This window comes from Carlito syrichta, unplaced genomic scaffold (genome assembly GCF_000164805.1).
Source record: "Carlito syrichta isolate Samal-C Ts95f unplaced genomic scaffold, Tarsius_syrichta-2.0.1 Scaffold314332, whole genome shotgun sequence".
In the NCBI taxonomy this organism is placed as follows: Eukaryota; Metazoa; Chordata; class Mammalia; order Primates; family Tarsiidae; genus Carlito; species Carlito syrichta.
Window position 1 is genome coordinate 1,039,423 of NW_007258428.1, and position 17,706 is coordinate 1,057,128.

Consider the following 17,706-nt stretch of genomic DNA (forward strand, 5'->3'; position numbering starts at 1 on the left):
ATCAGTCACTAAAATAAAAGTTATAGTTAATAAATAAAGAAAAAAGGAGTCATAAAAGTGATCCAAAATAAACTGAAAAGGAAACAAGGAGTAAATGTAACAAATAGAAAGCAAATATAAGCATTGTAGATTTATTTCTAACTATATCAATATTCATAGTAAATAGAAATGATCTAAATACTCCAATAAAATGAAGATATTTTCAGATTGGATACACAAGAAAGAACTCAACTGTATGCTACCTACAATAAATACAATTTATTTTATTTTATTTTTTTCAATTTGAAACCAGGCATTGTTTATTAATTGACCAGTTAACAAAAATAATCATGGCTGACACCTTAGTGTATCCTTCTAATAAGCCTGTTGATCTGGTCTTCCCTGTTGCCAGCATCTCCACCTTTTACAAAATGGGTGGTCTTTTTCTTCATTCCACCTTGTGGAGAGGATAATTTAAAGGTCCAGAGGAAGTCATTTGTTTCTTTGCAGCATTTTCCAACAGTATAGATCTCATGAATCAGATCCTCCATGCAGAAGATGCCATATTTATCAAGAGATCGAGCAATCATCTGTCAAGGCAATTCACTTCTTACTAACTTTTCCATAACCATGCTTTTAGATTAGTTCATTTACTGACTTCAGGTTTGGGAACTCCCATGCAATATATGATTCTACAATCCTAAGCATGTTAATTGAAGCCTTGTTGAGCTTAGCAAAGGTTCCATTGAAGATCTGATGAAGGCCAAGAAACTGCAACACTTTTCAGACCTTTGGGCTCATACCATTGATACTTCTGATCCTGGTGACAAATGCCAGTTTGGGTTCTGCAGGTACATAGATGTCATTTTTTTTTTTTTTTTTGCTACCCCAGCCATTCGAATCTCAGTTCTGTACATCTGCCTATATTCCTGTGATAGTGCTTAGCTTTTTCATAGATAAGCTTCCTTGCTTTTCAATACATTTTGGGCGCCAACTTCTTTCTCAGGTACTTGATCTTCAGTTCAGTGAAATTCCTTCACTTTTTCTTAAGGGTTTCTGGCACAGGAGGAAACTTCTTTTTCTTCTCTTTGACACCTACCATGGTTTCAGCCAGAAAAGAAGCTAAATACATTTTAAATATAAAGACATAATAAGTTAAAAGCAAGAGTGGCTATATTAATAACAAAGTATATGTCAGAACAAAGAATATAACCAAACACACGCACACACACACACACACACACACACACAGAGGGTAATTTTATCATGAAGACCTAACAATTCTAAATGTTTACACACTTAATAGTAAAGCTTCAAAATACATAAAGTAAAAACTAACCAAACAGCAAGAAGAAATAGACACATCCACAAATACATCTGAGATTTCAAGAACCCTTTTAATAACTGATAGAACAAATAACAAATTAGTAAAGATATAAATGACATTAACAGAACAATCAATAATCTTGACCTAAATGACATTTCTAGAACACTTCACTAGAACACTTCAAACACACATGGATGTATACCAAGATATGCCATATTCCCCCCAACTAACTCACTTATAAACTGGCACACAAACTTGGAGTGTGTGTTTTTGTGTCTTTCCACATGGTGTTCTCTTGGCTCAAATGCCCTTCCTATTTTTTCCATCCCCATCTACCTGGCTAACTCCTGTTTATTTTTCTTTTTTAATGTATTTTATTTTATTTATTTTTTATTTTAAAAAATATGGGTGCAACTCAGGGTCAGGTATACAAATGGTCACTTGTTGATGAGGTGCACTCCCCACCTCCCCTGGCAGTTTCCCACTACTGCCAATCCCTTTTTTATAGTATTATGATCATTGTTCAAGGTCCAATTATGAGTGAGAACATGTGATACTCAGTTCTTTGTTTCTATGATAGATCACTAAGTATTATAAACTTGAAGTCCATTCAAGTTGATGCAAAACCCATAATTTTGTCCTTCTTTATGGATGTATAATATTCCATCATGTATGTACCACATTTTTTTAATCCAGTTCTCTTTCGATGGGCACAGTTGGTTCCATGTTTTTGCTATTGTGAATAATGCTGCAATAAACATGCATGTGCAAGTATCTTTCTCATAGAGTGGTTTGAGTTCCTCCAGGTATATTCCCAGAAGAGGGATCATGGGATCACATGGAAGGTCAATTTTTAGATCTTTTAAGAATCACCACATTGTTTTCCACAGAGGTTGTACTAGTTTATACTCCCACCAACGGTGTAGAAGTCCTCCCTTTTCCCTGCAACCTCACCAGCATTTGTTGTTTTTTGAGTTATTGGTGATGGTCAACCTGACTGGAGTTAGGTGATATATTAGTGTGGTTTTGATTTCTGTTTCTTTGATGATTAGTGAAGCTGAGCATTTTTTCACGTATTCCTGTTTACCTTTCAAAACCCTACTCAGCCACTACCTCCTTTATTATACCTTCCTCAACTACATCAAATAAATTCCTTTCTCCTCTGCATGAGTAGAATACTTTGTACCCACATTCATCCTTGCTTGTATCACAGTATGTTAAATTATATGTGTAGTTTTTCTGCTTTTCCCACTGGATTATAAAGATGAGATTTATAATAAAAATCACATTATTATAATTAATAGTGTATCTATAATTTATTTATAACAATAGCTATCATTTGTAAAAATTTATTGTGCCAAATATTGCTACACATTATATTTTTTAATGTAGAGACAATTTTAAGGAACATTTATGTAATAAACTGTTATATGGTAGACTCTGGGACAGTACATAGAAAATGTCCCCAAATATATTCAGAAGAGAGACTTGTCTGATATGACACTACTAAGCGACCTTTATTCAACAGAATCACAAATCACTGTAATTTTCCAAGCACAAGATGGCATTTGTCCCCACACAATAAAGAAATCAAATATTAGAAAACTTATAGCTATTTATTGGCTTTCTTCTAGTTTTACTTCCAATAGCCCCACAAGGCAGAGATGTTGACTACACGCTGGTATAGACACTCTCTCAAGTGGCCCCAATCAGAGTTGACTCCCCATGAAAGCTGATGAAGCAAGAACCATCCTCTGACCCCTTGTCCCATCAGTGAGAATAAATTACCCCATTCAACGGGGAAGAATATTTTTCATTCATTGATTCTCACAGCCATCCAATAATCTGGATTGCCTCATGCACTTAATCTTTCACTTTAGCAGGAGAAACTGTCCTCACAAAGGGACACCCACTGTGCATCTCACAAACTTTGCATTTGATTTATCTGTGGCAAGCCAAGGAGAAAAACCAGATATTTCATGAACATGCCTTTAAATTATCTGAATCCTCAACAATAGCATCATTCTCACGAGAAAAAAACACAAAAAACAAACAAAATAACCAGTGATTTGATATAAGACAGCTCTGATTGCTTAGTAACATCAACCTAATGTTCTTTTGGGCTTTACTAGGTGGATCCAAACCTTTGATTCACTTTTCTTGCTGCAGAAGTCCTAGATTATAAGACTAGAAATGAAAACCATTTTTCTTTTTTAGTCAGGGAAAAAGAAAAACACTTGCCAAGTCATTAAATATAATAGATTGTAGAGGGAAGGTGCTCAGAAAAATGCCCAAGGCAGGCAGTTACTACACAACACCAAGATGGCAAAACTTAATTGGCATGGCAGAGGAAATTTGCCATGTCTTCGCTGACTATGGACCCTAGTCCCTTAGGGATAGCACCATTAGGATTTGCCAGTTAGGCGGGCAGCAAAATATCATGTAAATTGGTATCATGGAATTTAAGGACACATTAATACCTGCTAGTGGGGCTAAGTTTCTACTTCAGTTGAGTCTTACGTGATAGGAACTTATGAAAAATCTTTCCCTTATAAAGTCATGGCCCTTGAGGCAGTAAGACCCGATGGTTCCAAGAACAGGTCCAGACGCATAGAGCACTAAATTTTCAAACCAAAAGAGGATGGTGGGAGGAGTATAATGAAAAGTCTGAATCATACAAATCAAGGTCATAGACGACAAAGGCTAAGCTAATAGTTTCCTCACAGTTTTCTCTCCATGGACAGATTATTTGGAAATACTTTCCACCAAAATACATTCTATTAAATTGTGGTTTGGTGTGCAAATTGTTTTCTCATTTAAGATTCCAGCTCGATTTTATAGTTATCATGTCAGTGATAATGGATGGTGTCCATTATCATGGGTAAATGTGCCCGTCCCTCCTTTCTCCTTCCCTCCCTCCATCCTTACCCTACTTCCTCCCTTTCTTCCTTGTTTCCTCCCATTTTCCTTTCTCCTCCCTCGCTTGGTCCTTACTTTCTACCCTCCTTTCCCCTCCTACGTCACAAAAACCTTTGTATACTGAAGTCCACAAGCCAACTACCTTCATGGGAAGAAACTGGGATATAGAAGCCCTGGGTTCTTATATTCACTAGGCAGGTCACTTCCCTCTCAATTGTCTTTATTTCAAGGAAGGCTAATAGTTTTGCATGCATCTGTGAGGTCCCGGAGGACAGGGAGCTCAGCATTTTTGCTTGCCAGCACCTAACACAGCATGTGGCACACATTAGATGCTTAATAAATATCTAAGTGACTCTACATTTGCCTCATATCAGGAGTTTTGGTGAGAAAGAATGTCAAGTATATGAAATCACTTTGAAAATTTAAAAATACTGTAAACAAATATAGTCATCTACAATTTCTGCAGCTAAATATCTGGGTTTTCATAGCAAAGGAGAAAAGAGCGACAAGACTTAATAGATTAGAAAACATTAGAAGGACAATAGTCTGTTCATAAAAAAACACTTATTTTCGGTTTTTGCTTGATTACACAATATATAATTTATTTTTTTCTATATGTATTTGAATCAGAGTATTCTAGCACAAAATGGGCATTGCAGAGATTCATCATTCATTTAGCAAATATTGAACACATTTAACATATTATGAGCCAGGCGTTTCTAAAACTTTTAATTTTTAAGTATTATTTTTAATTGACATAATATTTGTATCTAGGGGGTACAATGTGATGTTTATTTATTTTTTAAAGGTGTGGGGTACAATTCATGATTAGGTAGATAAGTGGTAATTGTGCAGATAAAGTTTGGGCTTCCCTTTGGTCCCCACTCCGCCTGATTTGAGATCAGGTATTGTACTGATGTTATTATGTACTCCCCCCATTCCCCAGGCAGTGTCCTGCTACTGACAATCCCTTTCTTATAGTATTATGATAAATGTTCAGGGTCTTGTTATGAGTGAGAACATGTGGTACTCAGTTCTTTGTTTCTGTGATAGATCACTCAGTATTATAGAGTCTAAATCCATCCAAGTTGCTGTGAAGTCCATCATTTTGTCTTTCTTTATGGCTACATAATATTCCTCATGTATATGTACCACATTTTTTGTATCCAGTCCACTTTTGATGAGCCAGGTGATTCCAAGTGTTTGCTATTATGAACAATGCTGCAATAAATATGCATATGCAGGTAATTTTTTAATAGAATGATTTGAGTTCCTTCAGATTTATTCCCAGAAGGGAAATTACTGGGTCATATGGAAGGTCAATTTTTAGATCTTTTAAGAAACACCACACTGTTTTCCACAGAGGTTGTAATAGTTTATACTTCCACCAACAGTGTAGAAGCATTCCCTTTTCCCCACATACTCTCCAGCACCTGGTTTTTTTTTTTTTTTTTTTGAGTTATTGATGATGGCCATTCTGATTGGAGTTAGGTGGTATCACAGTGTTGTTTTAATTTGCATTTCTTTGATGATTAGTGAGATTGAGCATTTTTTCAAGTATCTGTTGGCTGCTTGTATGTGTTCTTTTGAAAACTGTCTCTCTTCTCCTCAGCTTTCTAGTTAGATCCTAATTGAAATTCTTGAGCAATTAATTTAATCATTTGAAACTTGGTTTCCTCATCTGTAAGAAGGGAATAAGCACACTTAGCTCACCATGTTGTGAAGATTCAATGAGATAATGTAAAAGCCTGTAAATGGTATCTGTCATAAGCAACTCAAAGGATGTTCCTAAATTCCAAATATTATAAATTCCTAAATTCCAAGTATTATAAAATTAGAAGTTATCGTATATTTTTACTTTTTTATGATAACAGTGTTCGACAACAACTATCTGGATAGTCTCCATTTGGGAGTTTCAAGTATACCTTAAATGACTCTATTTCAAGTGCATTTATTTTAAACAACACTAAAATGCAGATTTTCACTAATTGAGACTATACTCCCCTGAAATCAATTCAGATCAGTGAGGTTTTAAAACAAATCAAATAATCCTGAAGAGCATATCACCACCCACCCAGCAGGCACTGAGCAGCTGCCACAGTCTTGACATGAGCCTGTGATGTACACACCAAGACTGAGCCATCAAAATGTGCCATCTTGGCTTTCCTGGACCTTATGAGCTAGGAGAAACACAATGACATGCTCATGGCAAGAAGTTTAAGAACAAGTCAGAATATAGACACAGTAAAAATATGTGGGAGACATCTTCAATTCTTATTTTAAAGTAATTGCTTTCCTGAATTAAAACATAATACAAAGAAACATTTTCCAAATTAACAGAAAGAGGCAACCTGAATTTAATTAATCCATCCTCAATCTATCATTAATGTATCCTTCTGTGACCACTAACTACAAGACTGCAATATGTTTTCTGTGTGTATGTGCTTATATGTGTGTATATATCATGAATATGTATTTATATAACCACTATATGTATATATACCCATACAAACAAAAGCATATCTTTACTTTTTAAATAAAAACTGAATTATGCCATGAAGCTATTCTGTAGTTCTCATTTATCACTTATTAATCTATCTCTCTCCTTTTTTTTTTTTGAGTTGGAGTCTCGCTCTGTTGTCCAAACTGGAGTGCAGTGGCCGCTCCCGGTCACCGAAGACTTGACCTGCTGAGCTCCGGCGATCCTTCCGCCTCAGCCTTCCGAGTAGCAGGAACTACAGGCGAGCGCTACCACGCCCCGCTGATTTTTTGATTTATTGTAGAGATGAGGTCTCGCTGCCCAGGCGGGTCTCGAACCCACAGGCTCAGGCAATCCACTCACCTCGGCCTCCCAAAGGCACGGGATTACAGGCTGAGCCACCAAGCCCGGCCCTTTTTTTTAAACACATCTTGCTCTTTATTTATTGGACTCTTGAACAGAAGAGAGGAATCAGTTGTTGTGTAAGTTAGGTTTTCATTACTGAGTTGGTTAATTAGGAAAGGTTTAGGTGAGGGAAAAAGAGCTTAAGATAGAAAATATGAAGAGGAAATGGTTTTCAAAAAGGAAATGAGTATTTTATAACGGAGTTTAAGAGCAAGAGGAATAACAGCCTTCAAAGCAATGAGGCATTTCTATGCCCCCACCCAGAACCCAAACCTGAACTACCTAATTTAAAACAATAGCATCTTTTTTTTTATTTGAGTTGGAGTCTCACTCCGTCGCCCAGGCTGGAGTGCGGTAGCATGCTCACCACCACCCCTGCATCAACCCGTTGGGCCCCGGCGCTCCTTCTGCCTCAGCCCTTCAATTAGTCAGAACTACAGGAGTGTGCTACCATGCCCGGCTAATTTTTTTTTTTTTAATTTATTGTAGAGACGAGGTCTCACCATGTTGCCCAGGCTGGTCTCGAACCTGCGGACTCATGCAATCCTCTCGCCTCGGCCTCCCAAAGTGGCCGGGATTACAGATTTAAGCCACTGCGTCTGGCACAATAGCATCTTAATATGTGAGTTTTGACCTCACCAAGGAATAAACAGGTGGGAAAGCATGGATGCCATCCTTCTAACCCTTCTAAACTGAGATTATCACGCCAGTGGAAAATAAATCAGAGTGGAGGGGAATGGGAGAGGAGGGAGAAAAAATTTGCCATTTCTTGTCAGTGAACACAGTGGAAATGGGTTAAGTTAGCTCAAAAAAAGACTCAAGTCTTTTCTGCACTAATTGTGTTTTAGTGTTGAGAAGGAGATGGGATTTTGTGGCTCTCTCTTGGCTTCCACTATTAGCTGAAAAAGAGCCGAAGAATTTTTTTAAATAGAGGCTCTCCTGTAAAGAAAGCGGGAAACAATAGCTAGCTGTCACAGCCAGCTGATATCTACCTTTGATCAGCCAAATGAATGTTGCAGGCATTTCTTATAGAAAGGAGATTGCTTATCGATCTATATCAAAATATGCATGCTAATCCCAGGCAGCAGAGAGTATTTTCAAGTGGAGTTAATAATCTGATTGCTGCCCTGTCTGGAGCAATTCTCTGAACTCGGAGCTCTAATCAGTCCAGGGTCTTGCAGTCAAATGTACTTTGCTGTTTAAATTTGGATTTGTGACATTGATTGAGGAGCCCTTGTAAAGGTGTTGACAAATCAAATTGTTTGTTCCAGTAGTGTTTTGCCAGAGATCAAGTCCAAAGTAATACGCAGTGAATTTGTTCATTACTAGTAGGGTGAAAGGAATGATAAAATTCACCTGCATCATTATCACAGCCACAAGCCCAATAAAAGATATGCTCTGTCTGAAGAAAATGTGGTTTTTTGGGTGCTCCTGTGAGTTTTACAGTGGGGTGGCCCTTCTAGACCTGGAGGATATTAGATATGTTTTAAGAAAGATGGGCAAATAAATCTATTCCATGTTTAAGATCAGAGCATTTTGTTTATTTGATTAGAAAACAAACTGAAAAGATGGACGGATAGATGTCATGTGCTATTTGAAGGAAGCCTTAGGCATGCAGACCTATGTAGGGTAGGCAGCTCACCTGCAAGAAAAGGAAGTGGAGAGTGTAAAAAGCTTCTAGATTACCAAGTTTGGTTCCTATTCATTTGAAAATTGGTGGGGCATCTTCATCTGTTTTCAACTGACTTTGGAACTAACATGAAAGAAAGTAGCTTTGATAAGTCTTTAGGTCTTAATATTTCTGTGTCTGTGGCAAGGCTTACCTAGCAGTTATTTTAAGGATGGATAGAGCATACAGGGCTGTCTTAGGTTACGTTCTGCCAGAAACCAACCCTGAGACTGGAATGTGAGTACCAGTAGTTTATTTTGGAGATGATCCCAGAAATCACAGGTAGGGGAATAGGAAGTGAGACAGGGAAGAGAAGAAATTTAATACAGGGCATGTTAATGAGCAAGTTACTGCTATGGCACCTGGCTGTTGGTCCTGCTGGGGACTCTGAAATAGAAGAAAAGTGAGGAAGAGAAAGAATCTAACCTTGCCAGAGGCAGAAAGGAGCTGAGGAAGAAAGACGCTCTTCCTTGAGTAGGCATTTGGACTTCATTAAGTACATTGCCCTGGATATTTGAATTACTGAAACGCTGCTGTTTTTGTTTGTAGACGCTTTTCAGGGTTAGGAAAGAACTAGTCCATTGACTGGTTTAATAAAAACAGTGGGAGAGAGATTGATATTGTTTTATACTCTTTAATTTTTTTTTCAGTTTTGATTCAGGGGTACAAGTGCATGATTGTTTCATAGAAATGTCGCATGATGGTAACCTTGGGTTTCTATTGAACCCATCACACAGGTGGTGGATGTGGTACAGAAGGGGCAGTTTTCAGCCCTCACCCCTTACCCTCCCTCCACCTTTAGAAGTGCCCCGGTGTCCGTTGTTCCCATCCTCGTGCCTGTGTACTTACAATGTTTAGCTCCCGCTTATTAGGGAAAGCAGTATAATACTCAGTTTTCTGTTTCTGTGATAATATACTCAGGAGGATGGTCTCTAACTACATCCCTGCTACTGCAAAGGACATGATTTTGCTTTTTTATGGTTGTGTAGTTATACACTAACTTTTCACATTATCTTGCCACAATTAATAGTAAATTGCCAATAACCACACTATTATTATCTAACACTGGTTATGTACCTATCATGTGGCAAGCACATTTTTACATGTTTAAACATGCTCCCTCTGTGTTTTTTAATCTGGCAGTTGTGAGTTTTCAGTAGTTTTAAAGACAGTCTATTGGGTTTCCTGTGAAATAGAAGAGGACACAATAGAGAAAACCGAAATGGATTATATCCGAGTGAAAAATATCAAAGTGTATAATCCATCGCAAGGATTAGTTTTGTTTAATGAAGACTGTTTCAATTATGTGTGTGGGTAGGTGTGTATGTGCACATACACTAGTCACTGTATAAACTATGTTTCTCACTGTGAGGCAAGAATAGTTAGAGAAAGACTAAGTTTTTCTCATTTAAATCCCACAACAATGCGCTGAGGTTGGTGTTGTTACCACCACTTGATAGGTAAGCAGACTGAGATTCCAAGAAGTTGAATAACCTATATAAGTTCACATAGCAAGAAAGTGACAGGGCCAGGACACAACCTCATCCACAGCATGTTTGCTCTCCCCAGTGGCAACTACAACACAACCAACTTTTTGCAGCAAGTAAAATGTAAACCCTGGAACTTTCACGGAAAGCCAGTGTTGGAAAGCCTCTGAGACCATCTGTTCCTCCAGAAGGCTTGCAACTGTTCTTTTCATGTTTGTTAGAGAGTTTGGAAACAAAACCCATTTAATATCAAACTGGAAGACAGAAGAGTGCTCCTCAGTGTTATAGCATTGTTGATGTCACCTTAATTTATAACATGGCAAATGGTTAGGCAGATGGCATTTAATATATTCCCAGACATAAACATGAGGCTTAAGTTGTATATGGTATAGGTTCCTGGGCTTCCATAAACTCTGTAGGAGGTAAGCCTGTCACTTCCCCCTCCTGCACACGAGCAGAGTTAACCATTCAGAGACATAGGCAGGACATACAAAGTTGGATCAGTTCATAAGAGTGACTTATATGACAGGCTTTCCAACTCATCCCAAGGTAGTACTGGCTTGACTAAAATGTTTCATGTTAGTCACTAATGACAAAAGGCAAGACAATTTTGACTGGAAGGACTCTAGTCTTAGAGTCTAGACACCTGGGACACTAGACCTCATCTCTGGACCTCACAAATCATGTGGCTTTTTAATTAGTAGATTTTATTTTTAAAAAACAGTTTTTGGTCTACCAAAAAAAAAAGTTCCAATAGTACAGGTGGTTCCTGTTCACACACACACACACACACACACACACACACACACACACACACAAACACACACACACACACACTATTCCCCCAATTATTAACATCTTACATTAGTGTGGTACATTTGTTACAGTTAATGAAACAATGTTGATGCATTATTATTAAAGTTCATAGTTTACTCAAATTTCCTTTTTACCTAATACTCTTTCTGTTCCAGGATCCCATTCAGCATACCATATTACATTTAATTGTCATGTCTCCTGAGATTCCTCTTAGCTACACTCCAGTGTGAAGCCAAGACATACCTACTGCCCAGTAGCTGTGACAGTTTCTCATACTTTCCTTGTTTTTGATGACCTTGACAGTTTTAAGAGACATTGGTCAAATATATTTTACAATATCCCTCTTTTGAAATTTGTCTGAAGTTTCTTTCATGATTGCAGAAGAAAATGGGTTTAGGGGAAGAGGATTACAAAAAAAATGTACCATTACAATTGCATCACATCAAAGATGCGTGCATCAATGTGTCTTGTCACTGTCGATGTTGACCTTGGTCACCTGGCTTAGGCCGTGTTAGTCACATTTCTTCACTGTTAAGTTACCTTCCTCTCTCTCCTTTCCATATATTGCTCTTTGGAAGGAAGTCACTGTGTTTAGACCGCACAAAGAAGTGTGGAGTTATGTGTACCCCTCCTTGAGGATGGAGTATCTACATAATTTATTTGGAGTTCTTCCACATAGGAGACTTGCCTTTTCTTCCACATTTATTTAATTGATTTAATTATTTACTGATATCAGTATGAACTCATGGATATTTATTTTATGGTTTGTATCATAACCCAATACTACCTTATTTATTTTGTTACTTGTATTTTTTTCCCTTTTTGCTGTTGGGCACTCTCTCAGCTAGCTCTTTGACATACCTTCATTCTTTCTTTCCCCAGTCCTAGAATCAGACATTGTTTCATGAAACCCTGGTTATTTTTATTGGAGAATGGTCTTAGAATCCAAGATCTGGGCAGTAGGTATGTTTGTTGCTACTAAAGTATCATTGAATCTAGACCCGCTCAGCTAACAGAGCAAAGAAATACTGTATATCCTAACCATGTACATTTACATGGTTAGAATATACATGTATACAGTATTGCATCTATAAATATTTCTATATGTAAGCATCTCTATATTAAGATAAACTTGGGTACTTACTGATGTCTCCAACACTGATTTATAACCACAAGGATCATTCTTGTCTTCTCTTACTTATATAAATCCTCGTTAAAACATTCTAATAGCCAGCCACAGTGGTTCAAGCCTGTAATTCCAGCACTTTGGAAGGCCAAGGCAAAAGTATTGGCAGTTCGTTACCAACTTGGACAAATTGGCAAGACCTCATCTCTACAATAAATTAAAAAATTAGCTGGGAGTGATGGCACACCCCTGTAGTTCTAGCTACTTGGAAGGCTGAGGTGGAAGGATCACCTGAGCCCAGCAGGTTGCGGCTGCAGTGGCTGTAGGCATGCCACTGCATCCCAGCCAGGGCAACAGTGAGACTGCAACTCAGAGAAAAAAAAAATTCCAACATACAGATATATCATTATCAGAATTGTCTATGTTTCCCCATGAGAAACAACTTTATCAGTGAGAGTACAGTGCTCATGTGAAGTTCCTTTTGCCTTTCATTTTACAGACATCACACGTTTCCAAAGTTACTTCCCCCGGTACCTTTCCTTGTCCCCTTTAGTAATGTTATTTCAGACATTTGTGAGAGTGTATCAGTCTGTATCCTTTCCTGAAATCCCCTGACCTAATGTTTTAAAAAATGTATACATTAAGTTCTATGGGTTTTGGCAAATGCCTAATATCTTGTACCCTCCATCAGAGTATCACACATCTAAAAGTCCCCTGTGCCCTATCTATTCATTCCTCTCTTCACCCTCAAACTCCTGGTAATCACTGACATTTGCACTTTCTTTATAAATTTACCTTTTCTGAAATGTAATATAATTGGAATCACATGATATGTCATTTCTTCAAGGTGGCTTTATTCACCAAACAATATGCATTTAAGTTCTCTCCATATCTTGATGTGAGTTGATAGTTCATTTCTTTTTATTGCTGAATAATATCCAATGTATGGATACACCATAGTTTGTTTATTCACTCATAGAAGAACATATTGGTTTCTTGAAGTTTTGGGTAATTGTGAATAAATATTCATGTGCATATTTTTGTGTGGACAAAAATTTTTAGTTCAATTGGGTAAATACTTGGGAGTGCAATTGCTGGATCATATGGTAAGATAAATCTTAGCTTTGTGAGAAACTGACAAACTGTTTTACAAAGTAGCTATACCATTTTGCATTCCTGTTGTTCTACATTCTTGCCAGAACTTGGTATATTTAATGTTTTGGATTTTAACGTAATTCTCAAAGGCGTGCCATTCTTATGGATGGGACATAATATTTCATTGTTGTTTTAGTTTACAATTTCTGAAAGACAAATAAATGATGCTTATTTGCCATTTGGATATCTTCTGTGATGAAGTGTCTGTTCAAATATTCGGCCCTTTTTAAAAAATTGTTTCTTTTATTGTTGAGTTTTAAGACTTTGTATATTTTTGATCAAGTGGGATTTACAAAAGTTTTCTCTCAGTTTGTGGCCTCTCACCCAGTCTCTCTGTCACAAATCTACATTTTTACCTTGGTCTTTCACTGTGGCTGGACTGCACTTTCTCTCACCTCAACCCCTCTCCCAACACTTGCCCCACCCTGGTGCCATTTGTGTCATGATCAACTCACTTCATCCTTAATGTGAGGAATTGCTTAAGTGTAGTGTACACTGAGGTTGAAAAGTAAGCAAGTTGATTTCAGACAGTGTATTATGGCTGAAAGACTTTAAACATGGCCTCCGATGATTCCCACCTTCTGATATTTATTCCCTTGGATATCCCTTCCCTTTAAGTGTGGGGTGAGGAAATGTGATGTGTTCCTAAGGTTCTGGGATATCACTTCCAAGATGTGGTTGGTTACAAGGGACTGAGACATTATCTTGTAAGCATTTTCTCTTTTTCACTTGTTCGATTTAATGAACCAGCTGCCATATTGTGAGCTACCCTATGGGGAGGTCCACATAGCAAGGAATGAAGGGTGGCTGCTAGTCAAAAGTCAGTGAGGGTAAGAGGATTGCCTGAGCCCAGGGGTTCGAGACCAGCCTGGGCAACATGGCGAGACCTTGTCTCTACCTAAACCAAAAAATTAGCCGGGAATGGTGGTGCATGCCTATAGTTCTGGCTACTTGGAAGGTTGAAATAGAAGGATTGCCTGAGAGCCACTGCACTCCAGCTTGTGACAGAGTGAGATTCTGACTCAAAAAAAAAAAAATCAGTGAGGAACTGAAGCCTGCTAACAATCCCTGAGACAGCTTGGAAGCAGATCCTGCCTCATTCCAGCCATGACAATAACAGTCCTGGCTGAGATCTTGATGGCAGCCCCATGAGAGCCTATAAGACAAGAGGATCCGGCTAACCTATGCCTGAATTCCTGACCCACTGCCATTGTGAGATAATAAATGTTGTTTTAAGTCATTAAGAATTGAGAAATGTATCACACAGAAATAGATAACCAATATTTATATGGACAAGTATTTTCTTTCCAATAATCTCACACTTATTACATTATATATTAGAAAAAATAGACTTTACTAAACATTTTTGGTTTTTAAAAATGTATTTAAGTTAAAAATTGAGTTGTTATGAAAATAACAGAATAATAGTGCAGTTGATATGTATATGTGGCACGGTATTTCAAATATTATGAACACTGCTGAAGTTTAGGAACTGCTGCTTTAGGCAATGGCTTTGAGTATACAACTTCCAACAATTTGTCACTGTTTAAGACCCTCACACTCTGCTTTCTTCTCTATCTCCATTTCCCACTTCATTACTTGGCAGTTTTGTGTAGCTATCTTGAGTGAATGCTGCTGACAAGGCAGAATGTACTTACTCAGCATTTTGTTGAGATTTAGGACTATTTCATGTCCTAAAGAGAACAAAACTAAAAGACATTTAATGTATGGTTTCATGGGCTCACTATGTTAAGTGGAACATCAAGGCTTACTTTCAAAGAACGATTATTTTGTGCAATATGCTACATACACAGGAATATAAACATTGTGAAGTGAAGCTGGAGCTTGGACAGATGTCCAGGATTCTGAGATGAACTGGACCAGAAAGAAGAGTTAAAGGGGTTAAAAAAAAGCCCAGAGAGATTTTGAAGGAGAGTCATTTCCACCCTTGAGGAAAGGTCAATTTCATATTCAATAAGTGCCCACTCTAAATAAGATACTGTGCTAGGCACACCACACACCTACCGGAAGTAGTAAAAGGACCTATCATCTTGGTTTGCCTGGAATTGAGACATTTTCAGGGACATGAGATTTCAGGGCAAACACCAGCAAAGCCCCAGGCGAACCAGGACAGTTGGTCACCTTGGGTGATGGGCTCTGTTCTTGTAGAATTTGAGTCTGTAGAAGGTCACTGTTAAACAAGAATCATGTTATGTTAGGGCACAATGTAATTGTAAGGGTCATCATGAGAAGCATGAAAGGAAGAGTCAAAGTCAGAGGAGAGGAGCATGTGATGATTGAAGTGATTCACTTTGAAAATGAATGAACAGGCCATAAGCCAAGGAAATAGGTGACCACTTGAGGCTTTAAAAGGCAAGGAAAAAGATTATCCCCTAGAACCTCCAGAAGGAAACACCCTGCTGACAACTTGACTTTAGCCCAGTGAGTCTGATTTTGGACTTCTGACCTCCAGAACCGTAAGCGAATAAATGTGTATTATATTAGTTTGTAACAGCAAAAATAGGAAACTAATACAGTTATACACGTTTAAAAGGCAGAGTTCTATTAGTTCTCACAATAGCAGGTTCCCCTAGCCCAGAGGGGATCCGAACAAAAGCCATAGTGTGTAAGCACTTCTCTTAAAAGTGGTGAAAGCTTACACCCTGGAAAAAGCAAAATAATTCATTTTTTTGGTGTCTGAAGAAAATAGTATTTCTATTTTTCTTTATCTGATCACTTTCATATTTCTGTTTTTTGACATGCTATATAAAGTAGATAATACAGTTGTAGATACATATACTTTTAAAATAAATAAATAGATATAAATGGAAATGCATAGTCACATATTTTCTTCATAGTGGGATGTTTCATAAAAGAAGTTTGATGCTCATTAACCTCTCAGATTATTGACTTGGGTTGTCCCAGAGCCACTCAACTTGTCTATTGGATTTTGTTGGATTTTAGAACCTCTCACATCCTCCATATCACTATCTGTAAAATGGAATTTTGATAATGAAAATAATACTTTCACTGACAAAGTTGGGTGTGAGTTAAACTTGTTCCTGCACATCAGAGCCAAGACGAGTGTCTGTGAGGTAAAGGCAGTGCTCCCTCTCAAGGCCCAACAAGAGCAAGGTCAACCCTGAGTATGGGTGCTCATCCACACCCCTAGCGTTCTGTGTCCCAAGAGCTTCCCTTACCTCTTCATATTGGATGAGGAGCTGTTGACACACGCCTGGCACACAGAGATTGCTCGGTCCCTGGTGGCTGCCAGCTTTGATATTCACTCTCCTGGCCTAGACCCAGACTGTGAACTCTCAACCATGATGCTTTCCCAGGAAACCACAGATAGTGTGCTTCCTACATTCTTGCTCCCTGATATTCCCAGAAGAGTCCGGTTGGTCTTTTTGGAGTAAAGTCTCAACTCCCACCAAGCCTCACTCTGAAGGCCAGCTCTCCCACATCAGGCACCCTCTTAAACATCTGTCTGTGGCGTGATTTATTCTATTTTAAAATGAGGTTTTCAAACAACTCACTATCTTAATTTTAGCAGTTCAGCTCCTTTGTATGCTAACAATACCAAACATGCAAATGAGCTACCACTTTGCTTTCTAGCAAAAATGTTTCTGTGCAAACACTTGATTTTATAACGCACTTTGCAGCTTTCTCCTATAATTAGTTGTTAAATCTATATTTGACTGTGTCTAAATGGTTGCCTTGCAAGGCTGTTTTTCTTGCCTCTCACTTTGGTTAGTTCATCTTACCCCTACCCATGTATCTGCTTGAACAGGGGTATGATTGCCTAGCTAGATTTTAGATGGAAAACAAAAACCAAGCAACAGGCCTGGAGTCAGGGGCCAGCTGTGCCCAGAGGCCCAGAGGCTGCAGGTTGGGTCCAGGCTCATTTCACTCACCACCTTGGATCAGTAGACTGGCTAAGAAGTGACCAGTGTATTTCTCCCACCATGAGTCCAAAGCAAGTCACATAGTCAAGCTCAATATTAGCTGAATGGGAAAGTATTTTTCTCCTTTGGCAATGAGGGAGCAGAAGGCAGGGAATATTGTTGAACAATAATCTGATCCACTATAGGTACCAAAAGAACCCTAGAGAAGAATCTAGATGTTAGGAGGGGTCATTCATTCATGCAGCAAGAGTTTATGGAGCTCTGTCTTTACACTGGTCACTGAAGATGTAGTACTGATATAAGAGTTTAAACAAAAGAAGACATGAACCTTCCCTTTCCTGCTCTTACAGTCTAGACTAAAGAAGTCATGGAGGCCAAATCCAAACGTTCCAATCTCTAATAGACTGTAGGGCCTTCAGAATATTCCATTTTAGAGACC

At 38.2% G+C, this 17,706-nt stretch overlaps 1 pseudogene across 1 annotated transcript; it reads right to left on the reverse strand.

Annotated features, from left to right (window-relative positions):
• Positions 1 to 261: 261 nt before the first annotated feature.
• On the reverse strand, positions 262 to 1,081 carry LOC103273990 (annotated as a pseudogene). Its single transcript, XR_505231.1, has one exon. The product of XR_505231.1 is annotated as a 60S ribosomal protein L7 pseudogene (transcript).
• Positions 1,082 to 17,706: the final 16,625 nt, after the last annotated feature.